The sequence below is a fragment of the Cryptomeria japonica genome, chromosome 3 (genome assembly GCF_030272615.1).
Source record: "Cryptomeria japonica chromosome 3, Sugi_1.0, whole genome shotgun sequence".
NCBI classification, from domain to species: domain Eukaryota; kingdom Viridiplantae; phylum Streptophyta; class Pinopsida; order Cupressales; family Cupressaceae; genus Cryptomeria; species Cryptomeria japonica.
In genome coordinates this window covers 867862076-867877690 of record NC_081407.1, presented here as the reverse complement: position 1 = coordinate 867877690, position 15615 = coordinate 867862076, and positions in this window count along the sequence as shown.

The following is a 15615-nucleotide window of genomic DNA, read 5'->3' as shown; positions in this document are numbered from 1 at the left end:
GATCTTGCATGTATACAATCATTATTCCTCATCCTATTTAAAGCATTTTAATCTCATCCTTGAAGAGAAGCAGAAAATAAAATGAACACTAAGCTTGTTGGGATAAAATAGAATGATACTTGATCATATATTTCATGAAACAGTGCGTTTACATGCTGGAGACAACTTCAAAAAACATAAACAACTTACTTGCATGTTGAACATAAACTATTCAAAGTAAAACATTAACAAGATGAGAATAAAAACTTAGGCATACACTAATTTCAAGATTGTGCATGGAAGCCCTACTCCCAGCACTTACAAAAAGTTACACTCAAAATGAAAAATATTGAGAAGAAGAGAAAACATATACATCAAAGAGGAAGACCTAAAAGAAACCCTAAAAGAATATTCAATAGCTGACATGTCTTCATCCTTGAATCTTGCAATCTAAAAATCTGCTCTCTTCTCAAAATTTGCCCAAAATTGCACCTACTCCCTACTGGAGACTTGTTGAAAATCTGAAAAAATTCCTTCTCAGGAACTTGTCAATTCACCTCTTTGCCCATTGTCCAAAATTTTCTATTATTATCTTACTGTCACTTTGTGAGTCAATAACACACTTTTCCTTTCGGTCCCCAAAATAGAAAATTGCACATTTTTATGAAAGTCACTTTCTACTTCTTTTCCTCTAAGTGAAAATTTTTACCCTAGAATCTGTACACTGATCTTTTGTCCAAATTCCACCATTTAGCTATAATTGATGGATTAATTTTTTCTTTATGGGAATAATATTATACATGTAACAAGTATTCTATAACATCATCATGTTGTGGCTTGGTGATTACTTTTACCTAAGGGAATTTCTTTTATACTCTATTGAAAAACTTCATTTACTCTCATTTGAGAGATTATTTCACTTACAACACCCCACTCTAAAAAAATAAAAATAGCCCCTATTAATACACCAATAATCACTCCCACCAATATCTGGGCCCCAACATAACAATCTTCCTGATAACAAATCTCCAAGGAGGCATAGTTGCATTGCCTTTCAATTTAGGGTATTAACAATTACAATGCTTTGACAAAATCCCCCCAATACACTGCCATGGGGATTTGGAATTGTGATAATTTGCCAAGATCTAGAAGCAATGAAAGCATAAATAAAAGATAACAAAATGTGACAAGAATAAATCTTATTCCTATCAATGATGCAAAATGTGATCAACTAGGTCATCAATATTGTTGTTGTTGTTCCATACAATGTAGGATAAGCTTGCTTATAAAGGCAAGGCTAAGAGACAAAAGAGCACACAATAATGACATGTGGCTCAATGATATGAAATGGTAGGTAGGGGTAGGTAGGAGACATATTAAAATATTCCATATGAGGTGGATCACCCACCAAAGGTGGAATTATCACTCCACAACAAGTGGATATGATAGAGTAATAACAAGATCACATCATAAAAGGTGGAAATTCTCCTACATACACACTCCCAATGTAGTACATCTCACTAGGTGTTGATGCATAGCCCTTCTTGCAACCTGCCAAACACCTCAAAATGTATGACATTTCCCCCAAAACAAGAATGGGATCCTATCAAGTCAAGGCTCTACAACATTAGTTCAATCTTCTCACCATCTTCAAGACTCATGCCTACTCAATCAGGGGGTTATACCTTGCTACAACACACTCCATGATACCTCCAAGGGGTAAAAATAATTTTCATACCAGTTTTGGGTCATACAAGACTCCCCAATGTCAGACCAAGCACCAGTTGTAAGGATTCATACCCATTCCTAAAGAAACCTACCCAATTAGGCCTAGTGGCTTGTAGCCGTTTTTAGTAGGTAAAGAGACCTTAAGTTCAGATTTTCCCAATGACCCTACAAAAACATTATGGATTCAAGTACCCTTTTGGAAGTTACGCTAATCCCCAAAAGGAAGGTTCAGGGTCTAATGAACAAAGGTCTGAGTCGATAGGATGTTGAATGTCCTAAAGGGCTAATTAGGCCTCTTTTGTGAAGCACATATATTTAGATGAATGAACCGGCCAATTACAATCCCATGGGCATGTAGGGAACCATAAACCATAAGGTATTTCAAGGTTACACACCTGGAATCATCGCCATTTGCACACAAGGGTAATTTTGTTGTTCAAGGTCTAGGTAACCACATAGAGATGTCAACCTAGGCTCACTCCAAACACACCTCTCCCTTTCTCCTCCTGAAAAAACACTCTTGGAATCATAGAAAAAACTGACCATACTTTCCTTTCACCAAATCCCATGGGTCTCAGATTGATAAAGTGCAAGATATGGCCATGGAGGAGGAAAATCCCAAGGTAAACCCATTTTCCAGGCACCTACAGTAAAAGTTGAATATCCGGAGCAACACACACAAATAGAACTTCAAATCAAAGACAAAACAAATTTAACTCTCCTCTCCAACAAATTCACATCATTGGGAATAGATCCCAATCCATACAGTACCGTACCATGGACCAAAACTTCACAATTGCAAGAAAAACTCAGAATTCTATTAGTTTGATGAAATCAAAACTCTTCTCTATACAATCACTTCTTGGGAATTGGATCCAAAAGGTGTATAAACTACTCCAAAACTACTCTCAACTAAAAATAAAGAGGTTAGAGTCATTGGCGGAGTTTCAAATTAACAAAATGCAAAAAGTGCATAAAAGTTGCTCATGACAACTTTTGACAACTTTTGCAAAAGTTGTCAAAATGTCATCTTTCACATCCCAATGCCTTGGGCCAAGTTTAGCCCCTCCTAAAAAGTCTTAAAAACACTAAAACCAACACATTTGATCCCCTATTATCCAAAAGTCCTAATTGGCTCATAGAAATGCCAAAATAGGAGTTTGGCTCACAAGATGGGTTTCATTATTACAAACACACAATGCATGATTGAAAACCTATACAAAAAATTCTAAAGACATATTTAATGCCTTATCCTCCCTTCTCAGTGTCTGACTTATCATCTTGAAGGGTTTGATGGGGTGCTCCTGCACCAGGTGTCTCATATGCAAACTACAATGTTGTGCATGTACCTAAGTAAACTTAAGTAAAGTGTAATTATATCCAAGATGAATAAATAATTACACCAACAGGAATTTACTTCATTAGATTATAAATTCTATTAGTGCTAGAATGCCTCTTTGCATGCCAAATGATGACACGGTTTCTACAAAACTACACCCTCCTTGATATGAGCATCAATGCACAGTTTGACGACAAACCTGTCAAATTCATCCCATACTAAAGGAGGGTAAGAATAATTATGCCCTTGTGAATACCACTTCAATCACTGCGATACTACATCTTTCTTAGCAACCTACAAGATAATCTTCCTGAGTACCTTCTGCTAAACTAGCATCATTTATCTTAACCCATCACAGTAATATTAGAAGCGTCATATTGTGAAAAATGATCCTCTTTGGCATTTTATAAAAGCTCACATTCCTCACAAGGAATCACCATCCACATTACATATTGTTCTTCTTCGCCAATGCAAAATATCACAACTACCATTCACATGTCGAATGATGGACCAGCATGTCATCTCCCTAGATTGGCACTGTATGACTCACATCCTCTAATCTCTCATCTTGCTTCCATGGATCCACAACATGAGACACTCTTCCCATTTGTAGATTGGTGATCGCTTTTCCTATCTTTCCATGGTGTGAATCATGGTTCTTTTTATTTCACTTGCACAAACCAACACATCCTAAATGGAAGTTGGTGCAAGAGCACCTAGATTCATTCTCAGCTTCATTTTCATCACAGGTTTGATTTTTGTTAGTTTTAAGTTGGAAATTTGTTTAGGATGTTTTTGAAGTTGTTCTAGGTTGTTTGGATGAGTTTTGAACTCATTGTGTGGTTTTGGTTTCTTGTTTTCATCTTTTTGTTCAAAGTTGCCAGTTTGGTGTTGCCTAGCAAAATGATGGAAAAATGAGTTTTTTTTGTGGTTTTTGTTTTAAAAATGTTTTAGACATGTTTTATGCTTTTGTTTTAGGTGTGAGAAGTATTTTTAGGTGTTCGTTAGTCTTGGAGGCCAATCTTGCATTTTCTAGGCACCAAAAGTTGTCATTTAGGCATCAAAATGTCAAAGTTAAGTGCCCTTGGACATGTACCTATCCATACAGGAGGCTAACCAACTTGGAGAGGTATTTAATATCCTATTTTAACTATTGTAAGGGTTTATCATTCAAAGTTATGAAGCATTTTGCAAACTTGCACTAGTTTTACTTGGCTTTTCTCTAGTTTTTGGCTCCATGTGAACAGCAGTCCATACACCAGCTGTACTTGACCATACTGTTCTTGCATTTTCAGATTATAATATGTTTTCTTAATATTTTCCCTTTGGTGGCATCTGATTTTATCAAGTTTTGAGTTTGTAGCAAAATTAGTTTGATTTGATAGTTTCACTGCCTTATCTAGGAATTGGCAAGGATGCTTGACCAACTTGGCTTCTTGGAGTCCTAAAATGTTCATGGCTTCCCAAGAACCAGTTGGTCAACTTTTAAACTATGTAAATACATGTTTTTTTTTCAAGAATGCAGGTGTAAGGAGTTTTGTGGCCATTGAGCCCTAGGCAAGCATGGCATTTGGCTAGGGTCTTGAAGAAATTTGATGCTTTTCTCTCCTATAGCAAGTGCATTTAATAGTTGAATAGAATTGCCTTGATGAATAAGTTGTATGCAAAGGAAAAGAGGATTTCTAAGCCATGAGGAGAATGTTTTCATGTTTAGTTTGTGAAAATAATGTAAAAGACAGTGAGTCACTATTTTAGAGTCAATTTCCTTTCATTAGCCTACTCTCCATCATACATTGGAGCTTGTAAGGTTGTTGTACCTACTTCTAATTGCTTGCAAATAAGAACAAGGAGCGATTTTGATGTTATCTATGGGTTTGAAGTTTCCAAGATCAATCAATGATCTTTGAGGCAAGGTTGTAATGCCAATTGGCTGTCACAGTCAACTAGGACTGAGTTTTACACTTTCTTTTGAAGTTATACATGTAATCTTCTCCTTCAAAATGATAGGTATGAAGGTCAATAAACCATTGAATATAGAGCCTTGTTAAGGAGCACAAAATAGGCTTTTTGTGAAGATTTCTAACAGTGAAAGTGCAGGTCATAGTGAACAAAAAAAATAGTGGAAGGCAAAAATGCAGTGACAGTTAGCATTGACAGTGAAATAATCCATTATTTGTAATTGCCTAATTCTTGTATGCAGGGATAACATGAATCTCCTTTGTTTCTAAATGATAGACATGTTTACATGTTGAATGTAATTGGTTTTGTTTGCAAATGGTGTGTTTGAAAGAGGCAATAATGGAAAAGTTGTAAATTGTTGCATTTTCCTCATAAACAACTTTTTGTAAAAACTTGTTCTTCAAACTTTGAAGTGTAAATCTTATTTATTGTGGCCTAATTAGTCAGTAGTATGATGGAACTAAGGTTTCTTGTCCCATATTGGAGGTTTTTAGTTTGAATCTTGGTTTTCACCATCAAAACCCTCCTTTTTCACCCATTTTTGGGATAGTCATGGAGAACACCTGAGAGACCCTGAGACTTTGAAAATATTCAATTTTTCCCAAAAGGGTATTCATAAATGTGAAGCTTTTAGTCTAGAAGTCCAACGCTTGAGCAGGGTGAGCACAAAACCCCAAATGGAGGGCTAATGCCTAGTAGCCCGTTTTAGGCCTAAACCCAAGTTTTTGTCAAATTGGGTATGTAAGTGAAGGTTGAAAAGCATGAAATCCAACAAATCAAGTTGAAATAGGTGAACCTAACATGAAATCAACCTATTTGGTGAGTTTTGATTCATGAGTTTGTTTTGGAGCACTTGAAAGGATGTCAACAACTAGGGAGTTGGAGCCTTTGATTAGCCAAGAAGAGTTTGACATAGGGAGGTAGAGCATGATGAGTTTTTAGACTACCTTTGAGCTATTTGCACTCTGTGCTTGGGGACCACACCTCAAAATAGTAAGGATCTATCACTTAACAAACATACTAGCCACTTAACAACCACCTAGCACTATCTTCCCTATCATAGTGGTATCAGAGCACAGTTACACTTGGGAAGAAGTGGCAATTTGGCAACCATGGTGAAAAATGCAGAACTAGAAAAGAAAGTGGAAGACCAGAAAGAAGAAAATAGGTTACTTAGAGTGAAACTAGACCTTTTAGAGCAGAAGTTGGGTGAAGTAGAAGTGAAGGCAGATGAAGCTAGCAATAAGATAGAGGGAACAAAAGGTAAGGGTAAGCTATTAGCTATAGAGGATGAGACCCCTATACCAGACCCTATGATAGATAACAAACCCTTTTTGAAAGCCTTGAAGGCTATGAGTGGGAGAACACTAGAAGGAGTCCCACTATTCAATGGTAAAATGGACCCAGAAGTGGTCATGGAGTGGATTGAGGGGCTTGAGAACCATTTTGAGTGTGATGGTGTGATAGAGGCCGAGAAAGTGAAGGTGGCTAAGTCCAGGTTGAGAGGAGCTTCCTTAACATGGTGGAAGTTCATTCAAGATGAATGTGAGAAAGAGGGCAAAAGGCCCATAGCAACTTGGAAGGGAATGTTGTCCAAGATCAGAGAGGCTTATGTTCCAAAGGACTATGAAATACAGCTCCATAGAAAAAGGCAAAACCTTAGGAAAAAAGAGTTAGATGTTAGCACCTACACCAAGGAGTTTCAGAAGCTATGCCTTAGGTCAAAGATCCAAGAGGATGAGAATGTCAAGGTTGCTTAGTATCTCAATGGCTTGAGATGGAACATACAGGAAGAGTTAAATTTGTTGTGCCCTACAATAGTCCAGAAGTGCTATCAACTTGCACTCAAGGTAGAGGAAAGGAGTAGGAAGAAGAAAGAGTAGCATAATAGAGGTAGAGGAAGAGGCAGAGATGGTCAAGGCCATCGAGGCAGTTTTGGGGGAAGACACATAGACCAAAGGTCCCAAGGGGAATCTAAGCTTATAGAGAAAAGTAGGGATTCTCAGAGCAAACCTAATTATAGGGGAAGGGGATCAAGCAACTCAGGAAGGGGTAGGTCTAGTGGCCCAAGTAGAGGGTCTTACTTCTCCATAGTAAAATGCTGCAACTGTCAAAAATTGGGTCATCCTACTTATAGGTGTCCAGAAAATCCTAGTTCTTCCCATGGAGGTGAAAAAAGAGTGAACTATGTTCAGGAGGAAGGGAGTAGTACAAGAACTCCAGCAATGAACGTAGCACCCGAAGATGGTGAAAGTCTAATGATGAGGAGAGTATTGATGCAAGAACCTCAGAAGTGTGAAGTGTCTCAGAGAAGAGCATTGTTCAAGATAAAGTGCAAAATCTTGGGCAAGGTATGTAAGGTGGTTATAGATTCAGGCTCCACAGATAACATTATCTCAGAGGAGGCAGTTAGCAAATTGAACCTACCTAGAATGAAGCACAGTGAACCCTACAAGGTGACCTGGTTAAAAAAGGGGCAACATGTCCTAGTGAATGAACAAGCATGGGTAGACTTCAATATAGGTGAATACAAGGATAGGATACTATGTGACATCCTTCCCATGGATGCTTTCCATCTACTATTGGGTAAACCTTAGCAATTTGACAGAAGGGCACACCATGATGGTGAAAAAAACACATATTCCTTTCAAAAGAATGGCATTGTCCATAAAATTCAGGCCCTTAGTGAAGAGACAGAGAACAACAAACCACAGGCACCTAAAGTGCTATTAGTCAATGAAAAAGAGTTCATCCAAACCATGAAAGAGGGAGATGGGATTGGTTATGCACTTGTAGTGAAACCTAAGGAGGATAAGAAAGAAAAACAAGTTGAGATCCCACAAGAAGTGCAACAACTTCTTGATAACTTTAAGGGCATCATCAATGATGGACAACCAACAACATTACCTCCTCCTAGAGCCATTAGTCATCAAATTGACTTTATACGAGGAGCTTCTTAGCCAAACAAAGCAGCATACAAGATGACTCCTGAATAGACAAAGAGGTAGCTAGACAAATTCAAGAGTTATTGGATCAACGATTAATAAGAAAGAGTATAAGTCCTTGTGCCATACCCACTGTGTTAGCACCTAAGAAAGGGGGCACATGGAGACTATGCACAGACTCTAGAGCTATCAACAAGATCACAATAAGATACAGATTCCCTATTCCCAGGATAGAAGATTTGATGGATTATTTAGGGGGTGAGAGGTATTTCTCCAAAATAGACTTAAAGAGTGGTTACCATCAGATAAGAATCAAAGAGGGTGATGAGTGGAAAACTGCTTTCAAAACAAATGAGGGTCTTTATGAATGGTTGGTTATGCCTTTTGGACTCTCTAATGCTCCCAGTACCTTTATGAGGTTAATGAATGAAGTATTGTAGGATTTTCTCAATAAGTTTGTGGTAGTCTACTTAGATGATATTCTCATTTTTAGTAGGACTAAAGAGGAGCATTTGAAACACTTAGCTATTGTTTTGCAAAGATTATCTGATGAGCAGTTAACCATAAATCTTGAAAAATGTGATTTTATGCAGCAAGAGCTAGTCTATCTTGGTTTTGTTGTGTCTAGTGGAGATCTTAAGATGGATCAATCTAAAGTTGCAGCCATAACAAGCTGGCCAACCCCACAATCAGTCAGTGAAGTTAGGAGTTTTCATGGTCTAGCCTAGTTTTACAAGAAGTTTATCAAAGGTTTCAGTGAGATTTGTGCACCCATGTTAGATACAATAAAAGGTGGTATAAAGTCAAGTTTCAATGGACAAAAGCAGCCAATAAGGGGTTTGAGTTACTCAAAACTAGAGTTGCTACATAGCCAGTGTTAATCCTTCCTAGTTTTGATAAACTCTTTACCATAGAATGTGATGCCAGACATCTTGCAGTAGATGTAGTCTTGAGTCAAGATAATAGACCAGTTTCTTTCTTTAGTGAAAAACTAAATGATGCAAAGAAAAATTATTCATCTTATGATTTAGAGTTATATGCATTGGTGTAGGCACTTAGGAAGTGGAGGCATTATTTGCTTCCTAAGGAATTTGTTGTGTATACAGACAACCAAGTAGTCAATTTCTTGAATTCTCAGGATAAACTCAACCATAGACATGTGAAATGGGTAGAGTACCTACAAGCATATACATTTACTCTTAAGCACAAGAAAGGCCAATGTAACAAAGTAGCTGATGCTTTAAGTAGAAGATTGTTGACTATTCAGGAGATCCAAGTAAAGAGTATTGGGATTGATTGCTTTCAAGATTTATATCCTAATGATGATGATTTTGTTGCTGCTTATAAAGTTTGTCTTGCTTTTGAGAATCATTTCCATAGTGAGTATGTTGACTATACATTGCAGAATGGTTTGTTATTCAGGGGAGGATAGATATGTGTTCCTAAAGGTTCCATGAGAGAAAATCTCATCCAAGAGAAACACAATGGGTGTTTGAGTGGCCATTTTGGTCTCAATAAAACCTTAGAGTTGGTTCAACATTTTTATTACTGGCCTAAGATGCAGAGAGATGTCCAGAGGTATGTTGAAAAATGCATGGTATGTCAGAAGGCCAAAGGTAACAGCACTAATGCTGGTTTATATCAGCCACTTCCCATTCCTTCTAGGCCATGGGAGTGCATCAGTATGGATTTTGTTGTAGGTTTACCAAGACAAAAATAGGGCATGACAGTATCTTTGTGGTTGTTGACAAATTTAGTAAAATGGCTCACTTTATACCTTTCAAAACTACTAATGATGCTAGTCATATTGCTTTCCTTTTCTTTAAAGAAGTTGTCAGAATACATGGTTTGCCATCTACCATTGTATCAGATAGAGATGTTAAGTTTTTGGGTCATTTTTGGAAGACTTTGTGGAAGAAATTGGGTACTAACTTGTCTTTTGGCTCAGCTTACCATCCACAGACAGATGGCCAAACAGAAGTGGTGAATAGAACATTGGGTAATCTACTCAGATGTATCACCAAGGAGTATGGCCAAAGTTGGGATCAACTCATCCCATAGGTAGAGTTTGCCTACAATGACAGTGTAAATAGATCCACTGGTAAGAGTCCATTTTAGGTTGTTTATGGTATGCATCCAAGAGGTATTTTTGAGTTACATGATGTGACTAACTTGCAACATGTTAGTGGGACAGCAGAAGATATGGCACAATCTCTAAAAGAGATACATGAACAGGTTAAGCAGTCTTTGCAGGACACCACAGCAAGAGTCAAGGCAAGGGTGGATGCTTCAAAGAGGGATGTCCAATTCTCAGTTGGAGATTTTGTGATGGTATGTCTCAACAAGTCTAGATTGAAAAAGGGAGTTCCTACCAAGTTACAGATGAGATGAATTGGACCTTGCAAGATTTTGGCTAAGTATGGTCCATATGCTTATAAAATTGATTTACCTGCTCATGTTTCCTTGTCTCCTATCTTTAACATTGCAGATTTGTTACCTTTCAAGGGGTAGCCTCCATAAGAGACTTAGAGAACTTAAGACATTTCAAATTCCCTTTCTAATCTATCTATCCCCTCTTCTTCTTCTCCCATTCCTGAACAGGTACTTGATTCTAGAATCATCAAAAAGACTAGAAAGCATGACTACCTTGAGCATTTGATCAAGTGGAAAGATCAACCAATTTTTGAAGCCACTTGGATACCTAAAAGTGACTTCAATAAGGTTGGTATTCCTCTCTCTTTTCTACCCAAAGGAGTCACATGACTTCTTTGTCACCAGGGGAGTATGGTGCAGGAGCACCTAGCTTCATTCTCAGCTTCATTTTCATCACAGGTTTCATTTTTGTTAGTTTTAAGTTGGAAAGTTGTTTAGGATGTTTTTGAAGTTATTCTAAGTTGTTTGGATGAGTTTTGAACTCATTCTGTGGTTTTGGTTTCTTGTTTTCATCTTTTTTCTCAAAGTTGCCAGTTTGGTGTTGCCTAGCAAAATGATAGAAAAATGAGTTTTTTTTTGTGGTTTTTGTTTTGCAAAGGTTTTAGACATGTTTCATGCTTTTATTTTAGGTGTGAGAAGTATTTTTAGGTGATGGTTAGTCTTGGAGGCCAATCTTGCATTTTCTAGACACCAAAAGTTGTCAATTAGGCATCAAAATGTCAAAATTAAGTGCCCTTGGACATGTACCTATCCATATAGGAGGCTAACCAACTTGGAGAGGTATTTAATCTCCTATTTTAACTATTGTAAGGGTTTATCATTCGAATTTATGAAGCATTTTGCAAACTTGCACTAGTTTTACTTGGTTTTTCTCTAGTTTTTGGCTCCATGTGAACAGCAGTCCATACACCAGCTATACTTGGCCATACTATTCTTGCATTTTCAGATTCTAATATGTTTTCTTAAGCTTTTCCCTTTGGTGGCATCTGATTTTATCAAGTTTTGAGTTTGTAGCAAAATTAGTTTGATTTGATAGTTTCACTGCCTTGTCTAGGAATTGGCAAGGATGCTTGACCAACTTGGCTTCTTGGAGTCCTAAAATGTTCATGGCTTCCCAAGAACTAGTTTTTCAACTTTTAAACTATGTAAATACATGTTTTTTTTTCAAGAATGCAGGTGTAAGGAGTTTTGTGGCCATTGAGCCCTAGGCAAGTGTGCCATTTGGCTAGGGTCTTGAAGAAATTTGATGCTTTGCTCTCCTATAGCAAGTGCATTTAATAGTTGAATAGACTTGCCTTGATGAATAAGTTGTATGCCAAGGCAAAGAGGCTTTCTAAGACATGAGGAGAATTTTTTCATGTTTAGTTTGTGAAAATAATGTAAAAGACAGTGAGTCACTATTTTAGAGTCAATTTCCTTTCATTAGCCTACTCTCCATCATACATTGGAGCTTGTAAGGTTGTTGTACCTCCTTCTAATTTCTTGTGAACAATAAAAAGGAGTGATTTTGATGTTATCTATGGGTTTGAAGTTTCCAAGATCAATCAATGATCTTTGAGGCAAGGTTGTAATGCCAATTGGCTGTCACAATCAACTAGGACTGAGTTTTACACTTTCTTTTGAAGTTATACATGTAATCTTCTCCTTCAAAATGATAGGTATGAAGGTCAATAAACCATTGAATATAGAGCCTTGTTAAGGAGCACAAAATAGGCTTTTTGTGAAGATTTCTAACAGTGAAAGTGCAGGTCATAGTGAACAAAAAAAATAGTGGAAGGCAAAAATGCAGTGACAGTTAGCATTGACAGTGAAATAATCCATTATTTGTAATTGCCTAATTCTTGTATGCAGGGATAACATGAATCTCCTTTGTTTCTAAATGATAGACATGTTTACATGTTGAATGTAATTGGTTTTGTTTGCAAATGGTGTGTTTGAAAGAGGCAATAATGGAAAAGTTATAAATTGTTGCATTTTCCTCACAAGCAACTTTTTGTAAAAACTTGTTCTTCAAAATTTGAAGTGTAAATCTTATTTATTGTGGCCTAATTAGTCAGTAGTATGATGGAACTAAGGTTTCTTGTCCCATATTGGAGGTTTTTAGTTTGAATCTTGGTTTTCACTATCAAAACCCTCCTTTTTCACCCATTTTTGGGATAGTCATGGAGAAGGCCTGAGAGACCCTGAGACTTTGAAAATCATCTATTTTTCCCAAAAGGGTATTCATAAATGTGAAGCTTTTAGTCTGGAAGTCCAACGCTTGAGCAGGGTGAGCACAAAACCCCAAATGGAGGGGTAATGCCTAGTAGCCCGTTTTAGGCCTAAACCCAAGTTTTTGTCAAATCGGGTATGCAAGTGAAGTTTGAAAAGCATGAAATCCAACAAATCAAGTTGAAATAGGTGAACCTAACATGAATTCAACCTATTTGGTGAGTTTGGCTTCATGAGTTGGTTTTGGAGCACTTGAAAGGATGTCAACAACTAGGGAGTTGGAGCCTTTGAGTAGCCAAGAAGAGTTTGACATAGGGAGGTGGAGCATGGTGAGTTGTTAGACTACCTTTGAGCTATTTGCACTCTATCCTTGGGGACTACACCTCAAAACAGTAAGAATCTATCACTTAACAAACATAGTAGCCACTTAACAACCACCTAGCACTATCTTCCCTATCAGAAGTGCAGCATATGAGCTCCTCTCAAGCTTGCTGGGAACTTTATGAGGTATGGTATTGATCTAATATTACTTTCACTTGGCTCCTATTAGAATCATATTCCTTATAGCTTTGTTAATCATATCGGAGGTCATGTATTGAAGATCGAGCATCCACTTCACAAAGGTACAATGAAATCCACACCCTATTTCGACGCTTATTTTTGTGCAAAAATTAGTCAATACCTTTCTACGATGCCATTTGAGAAACTCCTATTTTCGTCTCTATATGGAAATCTACTCTTTGAGTGGTGAAACATAGACATCCCAAGTTTCCCAAATCTTTCAACTTCCTACAAATCGAGAACGTTGTTCCCTAATCCTCTATTCCACCTTTTCATTGTGCTCTTCATTGCTGCACATTTTTCCCTAAGTTTTGTTCGAGCTACTCTTTCATTTTGCTCAATACCTCTATTTAATTACCCCATGCCATTTTCTTTACCCCGCATGATGACTTCACCTACTCTTATCCCTATGCAGGATTGCAAGATGCTTAATCTACCTGCACTCCTTACTCTACACATTCATTGCTAGTGCTTTAGAACCCCTGCAGGGTAGAAGGGAGAATAACTTCGTCGTCTCCCCTCTTATCTCACGTTGTGCTTGCTAGGCTCAACTTGGTCTTGCAAGATAAGAGAAACATACACTTTTAAAAGTGTCTATCTTCACTTTTTGTTTTTTAATTACTTTTCAATGTTTCTTTTACGAGTCCCACCCTCACTTGAATTATTTTCAAAATGGCTTAACCAAAATTTACGAGAAGAATTTACCCATATCTCTTTGTATAATAATTCCATTGACTCCTCCCCTTAGCATCATTGGACATTAGACCAAATTAAATTATTTAGGAATTTTAACATCCTTGTCACTTACACAGAAATGGATAGAGTATTATCTAAATCAAAGATTTAAATAATAAAAATACATGTTTCCCCAAATAAGCTTTAGTTGATCTCACGGGGTTATAACCTTCGCTGGGTTCTTGGCACCATAGTAAATCATTTAAATTATTTTTCTCTTCCTCTTGATATCTTAGGGTTGATCATTTTATTATTTAAAGCAATAATCATTTAAATAATAATATATCATTACATAAGCATTAATTTTGTCTTGTTGGGCCACAACTTTAGTCGAGTCCTTGGTGGGCCCGGCTAAAAAAATCATTTTTGGGCAATTGATTGTTGAAAATGCTCTGAAACACCTATTGGACATGTCATAAATGTGAGAAACTGAATGCGCAATCATTAACCTTCACATTTTTACAACTTCGAATTTCGATCAAAAACACCTGAGTAGCCCCCAGAATCAACTTTGAAAACTGACCAAAGCATCTGATTAAGGCTTGCAACCTAGCACACTGATAGATTGTTATACAGAGAATCTAGGGCATTAGATGAATATTCATTAGGACTTCTGAGGAAAAATATTTTAATCCCCAGATTTACTCAAGTTTGTTTGCAATTGCAATTGTTAAATCAGCCTAAGATCCCTTCAAACACCAAGTCGTAAAAATATCAAACCTCTGTTTCATGAGCTTCCACTTGGTTGTTTGATAAATGTGGATGCCCTGAGTAGGCATTCAAGAGGATTTGACTTTACTAGGTCACATGTGCAAAATATTAACCCTCAAAGTTGCCTCCTTTGGAAACACTGAAACTCCTGATTGAAACCTTGAAAAAATGTCCATCTGGAATGGGCTTTGAAAACTGATCAAATGAGGAGTTGGGGGGGCATAAAATGAGAAAATGGTAGATAATTATGTAGGGAACAACCATGGGGTACAACCATTTTAATATGAAAGTTAATTGGGTGTGAAATAAAAATCCACAAAGAGGGCTACAAATTGTTGTTTGACACGGTCCAGTTTGCAAAACTGACTTTTTGCAAATGAACTTAACTTCAAAACATTAGCAGATGGATTCATGGGGATACTCCACTTGGCATGGGGCTTTCAAAAATAGCAGAGAATCATGGGAAACCATCAATTGGTCTTGACAATCAATTGGCATGAAGATACAATGTCTCAAAGAGGGCTTACTCAGAAATATGCAAAAGGTGCAAACAATAATCTTAACTTCAAGAACTCCAAAGGAGACTTCAAAAACTCATCATGACTGATCATGGTAGGTTGGAAAGAAAATATATGGCATCTTTGAAAGGTGCTTGACAATCTTCCAAGAGGAATTTTCATGACACTTCATAGGTTCAAAATTACAAGCTCTCAAACTGAGCAATTTGGGCTTATTCTACAAGGGTGAATTTGAGTGAATTTGAACAAAATTTTACATGGGCACTCATAAATATGCAAAAAAATTTAGGTCCCAACCCCTCCAAAGTGGGTTCTTGATCTGTTTCTATGGGAGGTTCTAAGAGGTTTTTTTCTTGTAAGCCCTCTTCTTGTTCTTGTTCTTCATTTAAATTACCAACTTCTTCTTGTGCTTGAATAGGTGCTTCAAATTTTATCTTTTTCTTCTCCTTCCCTACTATTAACTTGAGTTTAGGTCCCTTCTTTGGGGTAGAAGGAT